We start from the raw sequence: 18,878 nt of genomic DNA, 5'->3' as shown, positions 1-18,878 counted from the left end.
TCGTCCATAATGTGGAAGCCGGGGTCTGCATCGCCATATTGCGGTTCAACTGCTGCAAGTTCATTGTGTGCTGCAAACAACTGAAATGTCCCACAAATTGCGGTTTATTATGTAGCTCGAACGATACCATGTCTGGTCAAAAACATGTTCATTGGGACATCTTACCGAATCAGCTGTTGCAGCCATGAGGGGGTGCCACATCCATATTCGTTGTACCATATACGATCCAGGCCTCGTCTGCATTACATTATTTCATTTTACAACAAACGTTAGTACCTTTTACATACAATTATTTAAGATCGTACACGTCATGAGACTAGTACTGTCATTACCGGGTAATATCCTGGGTTTTCCCTCTCCAATTGTATCAATTTCCTCACAATCGGAGTTGAGTAAGCACAAATTCTTGGCAGCAGATTTGACCTCAGGCTTGCTGGTCCATAATCCACCCAGTCCAGCTGACAATACTGCAAACACAAGTGGGATTTATTAATCAGTCACTCAAAATATCCAAACTAACTAAATTACTGTAACCAACTTTCTAGGTACGTTACTTGCCTGCAAGAAAAGCAAATGTCCACCTAGGATAGCCAGCTCGTCTCCATTTGCTACGTTTCTTTGATATCGGTCGGCAGTAATCATTATGAGATCGACCGAGTATCGTGCAATGTTGTACTCGCCTATAGCCCATGGATCTTGCACAATGGGTAACATCTCTTCTGGTATTGTAGCAACTGACTGTCTTGGGCCCAACAACGTGGATACATCTAGCAGAGTGGATGCAACCGCGAATGCTATGGTCTCATTCTCATCCATGCAACAAGGGTTTAGTGTGCTTATGACATACTCAAGGTCTGATACCTTCAAGCCTCCTCTTCCTCGCAGCCCAAGCAAACCCCTAACTTTCTTAACAAGCCTACATCTATCCACAGGTGTTCCAAATTGAACGATCCTACCATGACCACGTACGCCCAAGATCCTAACAGCATCATCATCAGTGATTGTTCTCACTTGTCCATCGGGCATTCACAACGTCCTAGTTCTAGTGTCAACCCTACCTAGTAGGTCAGCGACGTAAACCCTATCTATCGGCCCGGCATATCTGTTGGTCAGCAAGCCGGCCATGCCCGTCGGCTCCATTGCATCATAAAACAAGGTACCTAAACCTAGGAAAGGCCCCGTGGCGAACATGGATCTGTAAGACGGCTCCCTTGGCCTTGTGCAGAACATCTCATCACTTCCGCGTTGCCTGCTCCTCTTCTTCGCGCGCCCCCGGGTGCGGCTGCCGGATCTTGGCCGTTTCAGCGTCCCCGGAGGCCTAGTCATTGCCCTCGACCGATCTGCACAAAGCACACGCGCATGCAACTGGGTTAGTTCATACATTCACAAGCTGTAAACAACCCGTACGGAACGAACCCTTGGTAATCTACTTTATCGATGGCGGGAAAATCTTAGCCGGAGTAAGAAAGCGAGCTAGATTAGCTGCCAGAAAGGAAGGCCGGAGCAGAACAGAATGTACGGTGGAGTTAGAACCGATGCCAAAAGATAACTACTGGCCGGAGCACGGCCGTCGGAAGAGTATGAGGAAGAAAGTGTCAGGCCGGAGCATGCTTACCAGATAGGCAAGGCTTGCTTCCTCTATCCGCCGGAGGTCAGACCAGATCTGGATTTTTCCCCTTTCTTCACTGCTAAGCTCCAAAGCTAGAACAGAGACGTACAGTGCTCCAGGGGGGGGGGGGGAATGAGCAGGGGAGAGCTCGTGGGGTGCGGTTAAAGCCAGCCTCCGCCGTCACCACTGTTCCATCTACTCCCCCCTCCGAATTTACTGCTTGTCTATGCAATTTTTTTTATTACATAGACGCCTGAAAACCTCTCACAGCCACACATTTTGGACTTCATGGGCGGGAATTAACCCCACGCGACGCTGCTTGCGCCGCACAGCAAGAGCGTTCCTTGTATATTTTCTGTTCGAACAAGTTTTTACCACCGAGCGGTCGCTCAAATCGCCCCCCCGGTGAATTTTCTTCATGGACGTGCGCTTGCATGCAACACTCATGCATTGTGGTCCATACTTTTTGCAAGTACTATATTGATACACCCATGTATATTTTGGGACCAGAACCCACACTGCCGGTACCCCTTTATATAGAAAGTTCATAATTGGGGGGTCCATCTCGAAATATGCTACTTGACAAAGACATAGGATGTTTTACAATCGCTCCCCCTCACTCCTGTTGACCTTTTCCCTCGAGCTTACAACATGTAAGGACAAAGGCATGCACATGCATGGACTGGTCTCCAATGCATTATTGTAGTTGCACAGTACGAGTCGTGAGCGCTTAACCAATGCATAGAGAGTTCTAATCAGCCTCTGCATGTATATTATGGGACCACTATTCCCGGTCGGATGCACTAAAGAATGCATGCAGTGCTTACGAGTTGCCACTGGGCATGTGTTCGCTTAAAGATAGACCGTACGTACGAACTGATCCCCATGACTACTAAAATACTTAAAACACAGCTATCTCAGTTCGCTCAGTGAATCATTCCAGTTTTTTGAATGGGAATGCACGTCACACAAATAAGCCTCGCTTACAACGGTTGTTTTATACTGGTTGAAAACAGGAGGCGTGCTTTACATTACAGAATTCACTACTACACTCATGATCCACTTACAAACATAGAGATCTATGTAGCAGACTCAAACTGATTACTGGTACACATGACAGCAACAAGGCAAAGGCATCTTTGCCTAAACTGAGTGTACTAGCAACAAGGGGTAATAAGATATTCTTTCTAGCACGTTTGGCGATGTGGCGATTGCTTTCCTCCACATCGCCATCCGCTGTTATCATCAGCTTAAGGGATTCATCTTGCTCCAGCTCCAGTTGATTAGAAGCTGGATCATGCTCTCTGAAACCTTCCTCTGCATCTGGACACCCATCAATCCCTTGATCCAACATATGCTCGGCAGGCTTTTGCTCCTCCCGCTGGTCGCCAGGCCCACTCACTTGCTGAAATGCTTGTACAGTAAGCATGCATGCACACTACATTCTTCACTAACAATCCCTGGCTTACCATGCACACCTGCAGAGACACCGTGGAGATGCCTGAGTTCTCTCGAATCGCAGGCTCATCCCCCTGGTTAACCGATGCTTCAGACACCTCCTCTGCCTGCATTGGACCACCATTCGTTCAGTTATTAACATCAACAACACTGGCATCTCAAGAAAGAATAAAGCAAGCGGGATGTACCTGGATCGGATCGTTGCAAACCCTTGTGCAGTCTTCAGAATTGGTCAATGACGATGCAGGGTGGGAGACTTCTGAGGCTCCCATGAGGCACCTCTACAATGAAAATGGTTGAGCCGCTCGACGAGCCAGCACCACCTCCCCATTTGTACTGATTCGTCATTCTCATCCCGCCCATGTCGTTTGAATTTGAAACAAAAGCCCTCTCACCTGGTTTCAATGCCGGCCACACTAGTTTTCCAGCCCCATCTAACCCTGCACCTCATTAATTTTCCAGTGACTGGTTTGTTGGCTTACACATGCGCCACGCCCCATGGTGACATGCCACAGGTTACCATGTAGGAGCCCAATTTTTCTATTCAGCCATAAGCAACATTTATCCAAGAGTTGCAGTTTCCCCAAATTCATCTCCGCGCAACACCAAATTTAATTCCGCATCACATAACATCTTAAAATTTAGAGTTAATACCACAATTGGTACATAAACTTGTAGGGGTGGGAAAAGATTCATACAAAAACTAAAAACCCCCACAAAACTAGTCCTCCAACTTGACTGTTGTAACAAATTCATACAAAACCACCCTGAACTGCACACGTGGCACGCCAGGTAGGCTCTGTCGGGCCCGAAGCGTGTTTTTACAAAGAAACCCTCGCGCTTTAGCAATTTCGCAGACAAGTCCATGCCCCCGACAGAAACCCCCCTGGTCGTCGGCCCCGATGCAAACCCCTTCCAAAACCTTTCCTTCTTTCGCCCGTCCTGTCCGCCTCATCTGCTCCTGCTCTTGCGAGGCGACGCCGCCGTCGGCCTCATCAGTGGCGACACAAGGCGCCATGGAGCCGCGGCATAGGTAACCCGGCGAGTTCCCTCCTAAATACATTAAGCACTCCTCCGCCTCCTCTGCCTCCTCCTCCTCTGCTTCCCCTGTTGCCTCCTGAATGTTTTCACCTCCACTTTATTGAATGTACTGAATTTTGTGCATTTGCTGAATGTCTGAAGTAACCGAATATGCTGATGAAGCAGATTTACTCCATTTTTACTGAAATAACTGAATTTCGGAGAACTCCATTTATTGTGTGTGCCGGAGACGCCCAAAATTAAAAAATACAAATAAAAACAAAAAAATGTTTGGCCTAGGTCTCGGACCCAGGACCTGTGGTTCGAGAAGTAGGGTACAATGCCAGTGCGGTAAGAGTATGAGCTTGTTAGTGCTACATGGAGTAATCTACTTGTACTGCTCACAGAGACGCCCACTCGCAGTCGCCCACTCCACTCTGAGTTAATTGCAAGGCAGTACCACACTTCGGCACGTTGTGACAAATCAGTACCAGTAGTCATTTTTTTTGCCATGCAATGCCAACTCTAAGCCTAAGTGTTGCAAAACGGTCTGATAGCCGTATAAGCTCGTATTGACCACGTATCTGACCGACCCGGCCCACTTGTCAGGTGTCACGGTGGCATACCACGCGCACCCGCTCGGTAACTCTCGCACCCGTCTCGGTCGCTCCATGTAGCCGGGTCCGGTCGAACCCAACCGGAGCCAGCCGCACTCTGTCACTCTCCTCGCCTCATCGCCCTCGTCTCTCCAGCCGCCGCCGCCGCTCGCCACGCAGACCGCCGCGTCCGCCACCGCCGCCGCGCCATGGTCTTCGAGGATGAGAGCAGCGACGACTTGTCCGCCCTGCAGATCTCCTCCTCCTCCGACGGGATGCATTATCAGGTCACTGGTAGAGCAAGGGTTAGGGTTAGGTGATTTGGGGATTTGCGGTTTGATGATCTGATTTTCTGATTTGAGGATTTGCTCTCTGTAGATTCCTGCTAGCATTGAAGACCAAGACTACAATGGCTTGGAGAATGCACCAGAGGGGCTCTGCGTGGAGCATCGGCTGCCAACTGAGCGCCGTGTAGCTTTTGAATCATTTGAGACGGGCAGGAGGTTTCTAGTTCGTGCCCAGCCCGTAAGATTCATGCTCTATTTATGTTCACTGTAATTTAGTTGTAATATAGATCTTAGTACTGATGATGAAGCACATAGTTTACCCCTTAGTAGTTTTGATGCTTCTAGTACTCATGCTCACTGCAATAGCTTAGTTGGCTTTGTTCACTGTAATATATTTATGGTTTAGTTATTTATTAGTAGTTCTGATGATTATGGTTTTGATGCTTATGTTCACTGTATTATGTATATGGGCAGCAACTTAGTTGGCTGTGTTCACTAGTACTAATGATGAAGCAAATTGTTGACCACATGTATAGGCTGAGGCAGTATAGGTTGCAGTTGAAGTAGCATTGTTTAGTTGGCCACTTAGTTGGCAGTGTAGTTGCTAAATTTTAATTGAGGCAGTATAGGTTGCAGTTCTGCAGTTGTCAGTTCATTTTTTAAAAGTGCCCTTTCATAATGGTAATTCTTCAGAGACTATCAATATAAGTGTTTGCTATATTGCAGGAAGCTGTCAATTGTGGTTTCCTTGGTTGGGTTGACGCAGAGTGGCCTCCCACAATGCAAAATGCATTGTTGAAGCTTTGGGAAATGTTTGAAGACAGCAGGACTGCTAGGAGGAAGGATAACCTGGAAAGTTCACTTACTATCCACCACCTTAAAGAAGAGAAAAGGAATCTGGATGCCAACTACGACGGACAAACTTGTTGAAGATGTCCATCAACTTCTCAATGCCCAGGAGGACAGGGTGTTGGATTTATCCAGTAGCAGTTTCTGGAAGAAAAATATATCCAGTAGCTGTCCTAACTCATTGACAAGTGGGACCAATTCACTTACAGGTGGGACCTATTTGACAGCGTGGGGCCAACTTGTCAGCGAGTTGTGTGTTTGATACTTGACTGGTTTGATGATTTTTTTGAACATCAAAATTGATGAAAACAATATCAAAATGCTCACTGACAAAAACAGATCTGAAACAACAGCTCCATCAAAATCCAGTTCAAAAAAGCATCTTCAAAATGATCACTGAGACACATAACTAAAAACTTGTTCAACATAACAAAAGCAAACTTGTTCAACCACATAACTACAAACTGAGACACATAATAGCACAAGCACAAGCACAAGCAACTCATTGTCCCGAGTAGTAGGGGTCATCCCAATGCTCCTCCGCCTCTCGCCATTGCTTGAAACCTTCTCTGGTGGTTTCGATTTTCTTCCATGCCTCGTAGGTGACGTACGCATCTTTCGCTGCGTACTCGATGGTGCTTTGGCAGTGGGCTGATCCCCCATAGTTTATGGTCCTCTTCATTGTTGATCTTCTGCTTCATTTTCTTGTAGGATGGGTGGATGAGGCTAGCTGCAAACTCAGCCAAAGACTGCCACCTCTTTCCATTGTTTGGAACTCTCCATTGGCGCTGCATGTCGACGAACTTGTCGGGGTTGATCTCCAAACCAGACAACTTCAGCTTCTCCTTGTCACCTCCAATGCAAAAGCCAACAAAGGTGTACAGCTCCTTCTCCTGCAGGAGCGGGCGGAGTTCCTTGGGCCTGCATCAAATTAATCTGGTGCATCAAATTCATCTACTGCAGAAACTACACTAGTACAGCCAGTTCAGAAACTTCAAAACTTCATAACTAGTATTGCATCTACTTCAGAACTATTGCATCTACTTCAGAAACTTCAGAAACTTCATAAGTACAGAAACTTCAGAAACTTGAGAACTACAGAAACTGCAGAAACTACTAATTAGACAGAAACTTCAGAACTTCAGAAACTGCAGAACTGGATGTTTTTACCATTTGGTTGCCGCGGTGATGTGGTATACCAGGCAGAGATCCTCCACGCATAAATGCAGAACTGCAGCCATTTGCGGAGGTTCGTCTTTGCTTTTATACTCGACATCAACGCCGATCGACCGAGGAAGCATGCCGCCGAGCCTCTTCCTGATCTCGCGGATCCTCTTGTTGGCTTCGTCTGGATTACTGGTGCATATGACATCCAGCGGCTCCTTCAGGTGGGTATCAACCTTGAGCGCCACGGTGTAGTCCAGCTTCTGCCCGGGGACCGGAACGTCGTCGTCGACCACCATCGGCTCCTTGCCAGACGCCTCAGCACGGTGATGCTTGGCAGACGGAGGGGAGTTGCTCCATGATGCCTCCGCCATTCGCTTGGCAGACGGAGGGGAGTTGCTCCACGATTCCTCCTCCATTGCCCTCCTGACCAGCGATGGAGGCAGATGGAGCGGCAATGGAATGAGGAGGGAGGCAGAGGGAGGCAGAGGGAGGAAGATGGAGCAGCAATGGAATAGGAGGGGAGTTACCTGGACTGGAAGAAAACCCAAACTCCCTCTGCATCGTGGGGAGTTGCTAGTGGGGGGAGACATGGGGCGCACGGTTGCCTCGAAAAATCAAACGTCCCCGGCCCTTTGGTTTCTCGCAAGTGTCCAGACCCCGGCCTTCTCCTGTTTCTGAAACAAAAAAATAGCCATATTTTGCTCTAAAATTAATAATCACTGCAGCCATATTAAGAGATCAATCTTGAAGCACTAACACTCGATCGAGCAAGTTGATCCACGGGCTCAAGGATGGACACGAAGGTATGATTACCTGCCAAACCCTGTAGCTAGAAGCTGTTAGCTAAATTATTCGATTAGTACTAAATTTGGGTCTGGGTTCAGCACGCGGATACTGGTTGTTTTTTTGGTCTAGAAAGTTTAATTTATCATGGTTGCCCGTCAGTGTAATCCATGAGTAATGTAGTACAGAGAAATTGAATACATAGTAATCAGCATGGGGTGGGAGCTGTATTACAGTGTCTATGCTATGAAATGAGACCATGAAATCAGTCAAAGTCCTTAATGATTGCGTTGCAATTAACTCCTCCACTCTGTACGGTTCGCGTTCCCACCCACTGCATCAATATAACTCACCCACCCACCGCACCGCCCACCACTCCCCACTCACCAGTCCCCACCCGCCGACCGCGTCGCCTCCACTCCCAACTCACCGCCGCCATGGCGAATATCGAGCCCTGGAAGCTTGCACTGGAGGATCTGGCTGGCGACGACCAGTCGTTCCGCGCGCAGATCAGAGAGGTCTGCAGCTGGTTCCCGAGCGCAAAGCTCCTGCTCGGTCACGCGCGTGGCTTGGCCAAGCAGCTGACGGACGGCGAGAAGGCGCGTGCCTTCCCCAGAGGCCACGCTCAGGTGCCGCCGCCATCGTTCCTCGTCTGGGCAATGCGGGAGGCCACGCTCAGCGTGGATCCATACCAGCGAGCTAGGTGGTGGATGTACCGCTCCACCACCTCTCTCGCCCCTGTCCCCCTCGACGGCGACCCTGCGGACGCCGTCGGCATCGTTGTCGCGATGCCTGCTCCAGTCGACCCTGCGGAGTACGCCTCTAACAACGACCTGACAGAGATGGTTGTCATTAGTGACGACGACACTAATGTGGTTGTGCTCGTTGCGCCGGCTGCCGTTGAGGGTGGCAGAAACATGCCCATCGACGCCGAGCTCCTGCCGGACATCGAGCTCCTGCCAGAAGAGGTGAAGGTCGAAGAAGAAGAAGAGGTGAAGGAGCCAGAGCAAAAGAAGAAGGGGGCAGTGAAGAAGGAGCTGAAGAAGGTGCGCCGCTCCATCCGCCTGCAACAGATGAAGACGTGAAGAAGAAGAAGTGATCATTCTCTGCAACCATAGTAGTTAGGTATGTGGAACTGGAGATGATGTTCAACTGGTGTTATCTATTTTGAGCAGTTGCTGTTGAACTGTTGTTGTCTGCATGTTGCCTACGTACTGTTGTTATCTATGTTCTCTGCCCATGTTGTGCCCATGTGCCCATGTGCTCACTTTCTGCCTAATATGCCAACATTCCAAATTGTGTGCTTGTGCTAAAGCTTGTACTGTCAATCATGTCAACATGAGTTTATTCTCATGTCAAATAAGAGAATCATTACAAGAACAAGCAAATGATTTCACCTCTCACATCAATCAGTTTGGAATGTTTACAACACTCAACATATATAATAGGTAGCCACTGATTTCATATAATCAGTACAAGTAGCAACTGATAACAAATAGTTTGACCTCTCACATCATGCCAAATACTAAATTACCTAACTTACACAAAACCTCGTATCACTAGAGCTACAACACCAAACAACAGTGCAGAGCAGCAGACCAAACAGGCTATACAAATTTCCCTCCTATCCCTAGTTCTGCTCTCCTTCTTGTGCTTCATGATCATGGCCTTCCTCTCTTCATTTAGCCTCATAATTTCAGCATCCTTGTCAAAGACAAAATTCTGAAGAGCCACATTCTCTTCAGCAAGTTTGCCAATCACCTGCCTAGGCCTCCCCTGGCATTCTTTGTCCACCCACTTCAGATAAGCGCATGCACCATAACCCTGAAAACATAAAACAACCATTTTGAACACACATTTAGTAAACTAGCATCCATTCTAAACAAGCATTTTGGTCACATATGTTTGCTGCACTATATAACTAACCTCAACAGGACAGACAAGAAATCTACGACCATAGTCATAGCCCTCACAGCAAACTCTTCTTTGCTGGGTTCAGAAAGTGACAACATTGGTCACTAGTGTCAATGCCATTGAAAACAACATCAGTGGATGATGGTATACCTCTCCAATCAAAGTCTGGAAATATTGCAGTCCCCTACAATCATATCCAACCAAAACATCTTCAGAAAGTTACCACATTGAGTACAAAATTGAAAAAAAAATCACTACATCTTGCAAGTCTGCAAAAATCAACATCTACAATCATATCCATTCACTACAAATTTTCACTGTCCATCTTCAAATTGAGGAAAGGGTACACACCTTACAATAATCAACATCCATTTAGCGCACCTCGCCGGTCATCTTAGCCCAGGGCTCGCCGCCCATCGTCTTGTCGGCGCCCGCGAGGTCACATCCATGGAGCGGGCGACACTGGCCAGACGACGCCGCTGCCCCACAGCGTCCTACCTGCTCCCTCCATCCTGAAGATGTCGACCCCTTCATGACGCACGAGCCGGCGGTGGAAGCGAGAGGACGGGGGTGGCGTGGCCGGAGCGGCGGCAGTGTGGACAGAGAGGGGCAGCGGCGGAGTGGACAGACAGGGGCGGTGGCGGAGAGGAGCTCGGGGCTAGTAATTTGTAAATGAGGAACGAGCAGGAGGGGTAGCAGGAGCGTGGTTTAAAAAAATTAAACTGGAGGGCCTTTCTGCAAAATTACCAGAGCCAACGTGGCATGCCAAATGTCGCCTCCAGAACTATTTTGTATGAATTTGTTACAACAGTCAAGTTGGAGGACTAGTTATGTGCGGATTTTTAGTTTTTGTATGAATCTGTTCCCACCCCTACAAGTTTATGTACCAATTGTGGTATTAACTCTAAATTTTAACAACCGTATACATGATCAACATGACCAGTACATATTCAGAAAATTCAGAGAAAACATTTCAATAGGATGAAACTAGTTTAACAGATAACAGCTAAACATACATGGTAACCTGGTTTACGTCTAGTCCTCAGAAATAAAAAATAGGTTAGTAGGATGAAATTGAAATTTATCTTATTAAGATGGACACCATATAGCTCTTTCGAGCATTAAACCAGCCTTAGTTGCGCGGCCTTGTGGCAATTGTTCCTCCGGTGTCCTTCAACTCCACAATTCTTGCATCTTGCTGGTTTACGTGGCTGCTTTGGTACATCTCCTCGTTCGGGACAGGTTGTCCGCTTGTGTCCCTGCTGCCTACATATCCCGCAGAACCTAGTTCTCTTACTTAAACCTTCGTATGGCGCCTTCTCCCTACTCATTGTCGGCCTCCCAACTTGCTTCCGTCTGGCAGGTGCCAGCAGGTTCTCGATCCTATTTGCAGACTCATTAGACGAGTTGCTGTCATCGTTTCCGTCGTCGGCTTGTGTAGCTTCGAACGGATTGCATACGTCGCCTCCTGATTGTAACATTTTCTGAACAGTACCATTGCCGGCTAACCTGTCCTCCAAACCTAGGCCATCTCTGACATCCGTGTACGGCTTCATCTCGGCTGCACAGTGATTGAATAGTGATGTCAAGCGATCGTAAGCTGCCACACTTGAGTCTCCCATGCGTACAAGCTCTATGGCTTGCTTGTACAGATTGAAATGCCTGAAACTAAATGGGTTTTCCTGAGCGTTGTCTCTCTGGTACTGCATCAGGTGGGCTGGAAGCACATCTCTCGCATCTCGTGTCCACCTTTTCACAATGTGCTTCTTTGGGATTTCTGTCACACGAATGAAGTCCATTACCTGCAAACGGGAGCATTTTTTTAGTCAGAACTACATCATGTAGCTGAGCAGGTCAGTTTTACAAAAACATAGGAATCCTATATATAGTCATGCTGTTTTGAATCACCTTCAGTATATGGCTGCACAACAGCCCCATGTGGGCAAACTGTCCGCACTCGCAATCAAATTCATCTCCACCTTCAATCACCGTCACCTTGTATGAGGTTCTGCACCACTTCTCCCGGCGTGCAGCATCTGTATGTATTGCGATATACTCTTTCCCTTTTTCTTTTTCTTCTACCTGATATGCACCACACTCATACAGTATATGGCCAAACTGCTTGAACATAGCTCTTGTGTAAATCTTCCCAGCGTGTCTCTCAGTTGCCATATTTGCTCGATAAGTGGCCTCCCCTGCAAAACAAGTCATCTATAAGTAATATCTCATTTGATCAGCTCAATATCACCGCCCCTAATGTGGCAATTTAGTATTTAGTTTTGCACTTACAATTGCTGTCCGCTTTTCCTCATAATTTTCTTCTGACTCACGGTCAAAAATTAAACTCATATACTTCCTCACAAAAACATGCATAGGGCAACCAGGCGGCACGTAGTTCTTTAGCATGTGATTTGCGCTTTCACTCCGTTGTGTACTAGTCATTTTTGCACAGAACACCCCCTTGAAGTAGGGCTTTGCCCATTTGTGCCGTATTTCAAACAAATTAGTCATGTAGTCATGACTTTTCAAGTTGTATTTCTCTATTAAGTACTTCCAGCCATCCTCAAACTCATCTATGGTTAGCATGTGGTTGACAACCTTGTGAAACTCTGGTTGAAAATCACTCTTCTTTGTGTACAATGGGCCAAGCGACTCTTTTGCCTTCTTTAGCACATGCCACTTGCACCACTGGTGAGCCGTGTTTGGCATGACATTACTTATGGCAACCTCCATCGCCCTGTTTTGATCTGCAGTTCATTCATACTAAACTCATTAGTCTTATTTGGACTAACTGTTAGACGGATTAGTTCTAAATTACACTTATAAAATTTCATCCAATCTTACCGGTAAGTATTGTTTGTGGCGCCCTCCCCCCCCATTATCCTAACAAACTCTGAGAAGACCCACTCAAATGTTTCCTCTGTCTCATGCCGAACTAGCACACCAGCTAGTAACTCTGGAAATGGTTGTTCACTCCAACAAATAACCCAAATGGCATGTCATACAGGTTGTTCCTATAGGTTGTGTCAAATGTAATGACATCCCCAAAGAAGTTGTACTGGAGCCTACTGTTCCCTGTAGCCCACATCAAGTTGTTGATCCTGCCCTCTTTGTCCGCCTAAACTCGATACGTGAATTGAGGATCCTTTGAGCACAGATCATGAAACACTTCCATTGTTTTCCTAACATCATCTTCTGCTTGCTCCCGACTTATCTTGCCACACATATTCCGCAGAGCTCTTTTGGTAAATGGCACATTCTCCATCTTTCCAAAAAAGCTGCCAATAATGCTGTAGACTTTTGACAAATTGACATTGTTCTGCCTCAACTGCTTCACTAAATCCTTGCTGTAAACATCAATATGCTTGTGTGACGGCCAGTGTATTGTCTGGCCATATGTTTGTGACAATGCATGGTTGTGTCCATCTCGATGCTCTGCTATGTACCATCCATTGTCCTTTGTTCTCAGTAGTCTGATGAGGGATGGGCATTCACACCGGCACGAACGAGTATTCTCAACGATTGGCTTCCCCTGACGAAACAATTAAACTAGTCAACCTCTGTCAAGTGCGCTTCAGGTAATATGTAACTTATTTGATGCCACATATAATTCCACTCACTAAGATACCAGGCATAAGCAGCAAATATACAGTATTTTAAGTCTGCAAAAATTCATATTCAAGTAACACGAATTTAAACCGTGGACCGCAGATGAGCTTACACTCTATAGCGCACCGAAACGAGATACATGATGAACATGTACGGTACATATTGAGAAAAGTTAGAGAAGACATTTCAATACGATGTAACTAGTTCAACAGATAATAGATACTCATACATGGTCACCTTGAAATAGGAAACAATTCAGTAGTACGAAATGGAAACAATATCTTATTTAATTTCCACACCATATATGTGTCCTAGCATTAAATATTGTTAATATATGTTTGGTCTATCTTTCCTCTTACCGCGCATCCACACACGATCTCTTGCATACACTTGCTCCTGTTCACGTTCAGCCTACTCTTTCCGTAGCGAATACCAAACCCTTTCTCCCATGAGTATAAATAGTAAAAGTCGTATGCTTCTCCGAGGGTGTCGAAACTTGTTCCAATCTTTGGCACCATAACTATGTCTCTTGGATGATCCGCGAACTCCCTAACGGTTTTCTCCAGCGCCGTGATCCTGTTCGCACAAGGAGGCCTTCCTGGAGCAGCAGCACCTACACGCACCCTGCCCATTCATATCACGCACAATAATAAGGCACGGGTCACCAAGAGAATATCAGCACCTTTGAGCCAAATGGTCCACAGTTACAGTCAATTCAATCAGTTAGAGAATATCAACACCGCTGAGCCAGATGGTGGGCATTTACAACCAATTCACTTGAATTTTCATAATCGATCATCTTCAGAGTGCTCACCGGCGCAGATTAAAATCCTATGTTCTTTTAAACAGACAATCTGATTCAATCATATATTGTAAATCAACCATTCTATCATGTATTTACCATACCCAAAACGGTAACTACTTGCAGAACTCATTCAAACAATTGCATATTGGTACTACTAAATCCTCAAGAAATTTATAGGCTAGGTGGTTCACTACCTTTGCGTCCATCCTGGTGTCTTCGGGTCCAACTGCTCTATTGAGTGCTCGGACCCCTGAGCCTTATCCCCGCAGGATGCTTCCGGCCGATAGATCTGGGCGTCCGCACTTGAACCGGCCGGGGCTGGAGCAGGAATCTCCGCCGGCGCGGCCACAGGGAACCGCACGGGCTCCATTGTCCCGTTATTTTCATTGACCTCCTCAAGCAGAGTTCTAATCATTCCACACAAATTCATCACGCGCAGAGTATAGATCAGTCAGCCAAAAAATCAGCGCAGAAACATGGTAAAAAATAGCTCACGTGGCAGATCCGTACCTGTTTATTGGCTGCAGCAAGAATTCCATGGTCGGCGGAACCCCTGCAAGATCGCCGGGCCGCCCACTCGCCGTCGCCGGAGTCAATTACTCCCCACTCTCTCAGCCTCACCCCCCACAGGGAAAAGATACAAATCCAACTTCACTTTCTTATCCACCAACTCGCACAACCACAGCATTTACTGCGTGCACTGTCGGCGCTTCCGGCAGCCACTGTACCTGTTCCACGGATCAGGACCCCGGCGACAACGTCGAGCCACGGCTCATCCATGGACCGTCGATGGCGTTCATCCCAGGCCCATCTGTCGGGTGTGTATAGTTCAGTATATATTCACTTCCCGTGCTCCCGATGGAACTGCCAACAGGCTCAGTAATTAAATGTATCGAATCTCATAGCAATTCTCGACGAACCTGATACCGAGCTCCTGTGCGCTCGCCATCACATACTCCGCGTCCCTTGATTCTCTCTTATCTTCTCAACCAACTTATGTATGCGCCTCAGGGTTATTGCGCCCCTGCTATATAACACGTAGCACGTCGCCCAAGCTAGGGTAAGACGTTTCCGCCATCGCACATGGTAATCAGAGCCTTCCTCTTCCAATCTAGCCTCCCGATTGCATCTAGTGCATAGCCATGTCTTCATCCTCCAGCGCCGCTCAACCTAGCCTCAATGGCCAGGTCACCGAGAAGCTCAACCGCAGGAACTACGTGCTATGGCGCACGCAGGTCACACCCCACCTGCGGGGCGCCGGTGTCTTCGGCGACGTCGACGGCACCGTGCTGGAGCCGGCCAGACTCCACGTCACCAAGGACAAGGACGGCAAGGAGTCCTCTGAGCCCAACCCTCTGCACCCACTTTGGGTCCGGGAGGATCAACAGGTGCTTGGCTATCTGCTGAGTACCCTCTCCAAGGAGGTGCTGGTCGTGGTCACCGCGATCACCACGACGCGCGAACTCTGGGTGGCCTTGGCGGGCATGTTCTCGTCCCAGTCCCTTAGCCGCGTCAACAACATCAGGACTGCGCTCATCAACGCGCAGAAGGGCAACCAATCGGTCGCCTCCTACCTCGCCTCTCTGCGCGGCCTCACCGACGAACCCGCCGCCGCCGGAAAACCTATCCAGGATGACGAACTAATCTCGTACATCCTCCACGGCCTCGACATCGACTACCAGCCGCTCGTCTCCGCCCTCGACGCCCGCGTCACGCCCGTCACCCTCAACGAGCTCTATGCCATGCTGAGTAACTTTGATCAGCGCATGGCCCAGTTCCACGGCTCCTCTGGCGGCTTCAAGTCTTCTGCCAACGCCGCATCTCGCGGCCGTGGTGGTGGCTCTCACTCGCGTGGATCTCCCCGCAACAAGGGGCGGTCAGGAGGAAACAACAACGTCGGCTCCTCCAACACTCGCAACGGTCGCTCCACCAACTCCAAGCCTCGTCGTGGCGGCGGCTCCAGCCGGTCCATCCTGATGCGCCCCGCTGTCAGATCTATGGCAAGCTTGGGCACACAGCTAAGGACTGCTGGTACCACTATGATGAAGATGACGACTCCTCCCAAGACGAGGACAAGGTTGCTGCGGCTGCGGACGGCTCCTATGGTGTTGACGCAAACTGGTACGTTGATAGTGGAGCTACAAATCACATCACAAACGAGCTCGAGAAGGTCACCATGAAGGAGAAGTACCGGGGCAAGGATCAAATCTACACTGCCAACGGCGAAGGTATGAGGATCACTCATGTTGGTCATTCACATTTTAGTACCCCTCGCCGTAAAAATCATCTAAAGAAAATTTTGCTAGCTCCTAGTGCCGACAAGAATCTTCTTTCTGTTCATCGCATTGCCATTGACAACCATGTCTTCCTTGAATTTCATCCTTACTTTTTCTTGATCAAGGATCAGGCAACGAAGAAAGTTCTCTATCGAGGTAGATGCGTTCGAGGGCTCTACCCGTTGATTCCGGAGCGTAGAAGATTCAATAAACAAGCCTATGGTGTTGCCAAACTCTCGTCAACACGGTGGCACGATAGATTAGGACATGCTGCTTTCTCTTTAGTTGAAAAACTGCTTAGGAAAAATAAGCTCCTGTTTGTTGGTGAGCGTGATCTTGAAACTATTTGTGATTCTTGTCAACGAGCAAAAAGTCATCAATTGCCTTATCCCATATCTACTAGTGTTTCTACCAAACCCTTGCAATTAATCTTCTCTGATGTTTGGGGCCCTGCTCCTAGTTCTGTTGGTAGACATACTTATTATGTGAGCTTCATAGATGACTACAGCAAATTTTCTTGGATTTATCTTCTCAAAAGAAGATCCGATGTCTTTCAAGTTTTTCAAAACTTTCAAGCTCTCGTTGAACGAAAATTTGATAGTAAGATCATTGTTGTCCAGTCGGACTGGGGAGGGGAGTATGAGAAATTAAACTCCTTCTTCCAAACCCTTGGCATATCACATCATGTGTCAAGCCCTCACGCTCATCAACAAAACGGCTCGGCTGAACGCAATCACAGACACATAGTTGAGGTTGGTTTAGCCCTCCTAGCTGGCGCATCTATGCCCCTCAAGTTCTGGGATGATGCTTTCCTCACAGCTATTCATATCATAAATATGCTTCCTAGTCGTGTCATCAACAATGAAACACCACTAGAACGACTTCTCCATGTTAAACCCGGCTACAAATCTCTTCGTGTTTTCGGGTGTGCCTGTTGGCCTAATCTTCGCCCATACAACAACCGTAAGCTCATGTTTCACTCAAAACAGTGTGTTTTCCTAGGCTATAGCACCCAACATAAAGGTGTCAAGTGCCTCGACGTTGCCACTGGCCGTGTTTATATCTCACGAGACGTTGTTTTTGATGAAACCAAATTTCCTTTTGCTGATCTTCACCCCAACGCCGGTGCTCTTCTTCGTCAAGAGATTCTTCTTTTGCATCCTCATCTCTCCGGTGTTGATCAAGGGGGAAACAATAGTGATGATCAACTGCTGACTAACCCTCTACCTGATGATATGCATGAGCCTTGTGGTGTTACAGGTGAAAACAGCAAGGAAAATGGCGAAGACAGAGAAGAAAATGGTGAAGAAAATCCTCCACCAGAGCTATATTTCATGTGCCCGGAATCTAGAGACAAACCCCCCTTGGGATCCGTTCGCCTGCAGCGCATCAGATCCTCCTCGGGATCAGCAACGGCAGACGCGCCAGGGGCACCAGCAGCGCTCATGCCCGCCTCGGACCAGGCGCGCCCCACGCGGCCACCGCTCACGGGCTGCGGCGCGTCATCACCTCCGCACCAATCGCCATCCGCCACTTGTCAGCCTACGGTTGGTGCAGGCGGTGCACGCTTCACCGGCCAACCGGTGTGCTACAAGCGGCGCCACCCGGTTCGCCCGACCGGTGTGGGGCCTGAAGCTGGCGCGGGATCTAGCGCCGATCCGCGTGTGCGCCCGACCGGCGTCAAATCCGAGGCTGATTCGCCATCATGTGGCAATGATGAACCTGCTGCTGCAGTGGGATCTTCTGCGGATTCTGCACGTGGGCAGCTGCTGCCCCTTGCCACAGAAAATCCGAGCGGGGCAGAATATGCTGCTGCTGCGCGCGGATCGTCCTCGGGATTGCTGTTGAACGCCTGATGGCACCTTGCTCTGACCTGAGCTATGCAACAACGAGATCCCCCTCGATCTTTGCCGGATGTGCTTGACGGTCCCTGTAATACAGAACCTATAGGTGGTGTAACCTTTCGCTCAATACTCAAATCTACAATTGAAGCATCTGAGGCTACATCAATCGAGGATACACGACATAAGGAATTGTTAGATCTCCAAACTGTACTTCGCCTTCACCAAGTGTGGGTTTTCACTGGTCCTAACTAACGGTTGGCAAGCGATCCCCTATTCGGCCCCTGCAGAAACTCCTGTTCAGCCCGCGGGATCATCTGTGGCTGAAAATCTGGGCACTTCTCCTCGGCGTGCATGACTACAAAAGGGAGTAATACAACCTGTTAATTACAAACGTGTAACAAAAGATGGCATGGTTTGTTCTACAGGTGAACCAGGTGAACCTCATACTCTAGAAGAAGCACTTGGTGATGAAAAGTGGAAGAAAGCAATGAATGAAGAGTACATAGCTCTAAGGAAAAATAAGACATGGCACTTAGTTCCTCCACAACAAGGTAAAAATTTAATTGATTGCAAGTGGGTATTCAGGATCAAGAGAAAATCTGATGGAACTATTGACCGTTACAAGGCTAGGCTCGTTGCAAAGGGCTTTAAACAACGGTAT

General features: G+C 48.0%; 1 non-coding gene across 1 annotated transcript; it reads left to right on the top strand.

Annotated features, from left to right (window-relative positions):
* The first annotated feature begins 15,719 nt into the window (after positions 1–15,719).
* On the top strand, positions 15,720–15,858 carry LOC120975131 (small nucleolar RNA Z247). The gene has a single exon (XR_005770968.1). It is a non-coding gene; the product is annotated as a small nucleolar RNA Z247 (small nucleolar RNA).
* The last annotated feature ends 3,020 nt before the right edge of the window (positions 15,859–18,878 follow it).

The sequence above is a fragment of the Aegilops tauschii genome, chromosome 2, assembly GCF_002575655.3.
Source record: "Aegilops tauschii subsp. strangulata cultivar AL8/78 chromosome 2, Aet v6.0, whole genome shotgun sequence".
NCBI lineage: Eukaryota > Viridiplantae > Streptophyta > Magnoliopsida > Poales > Poaceae > Aegilops > Aegilops tauschii.
The sequence above is the reverse complement of the archived record's forward strand: the minus strand, read 5'-3'. Positions and strand labels throughout refer to the sequence as shown.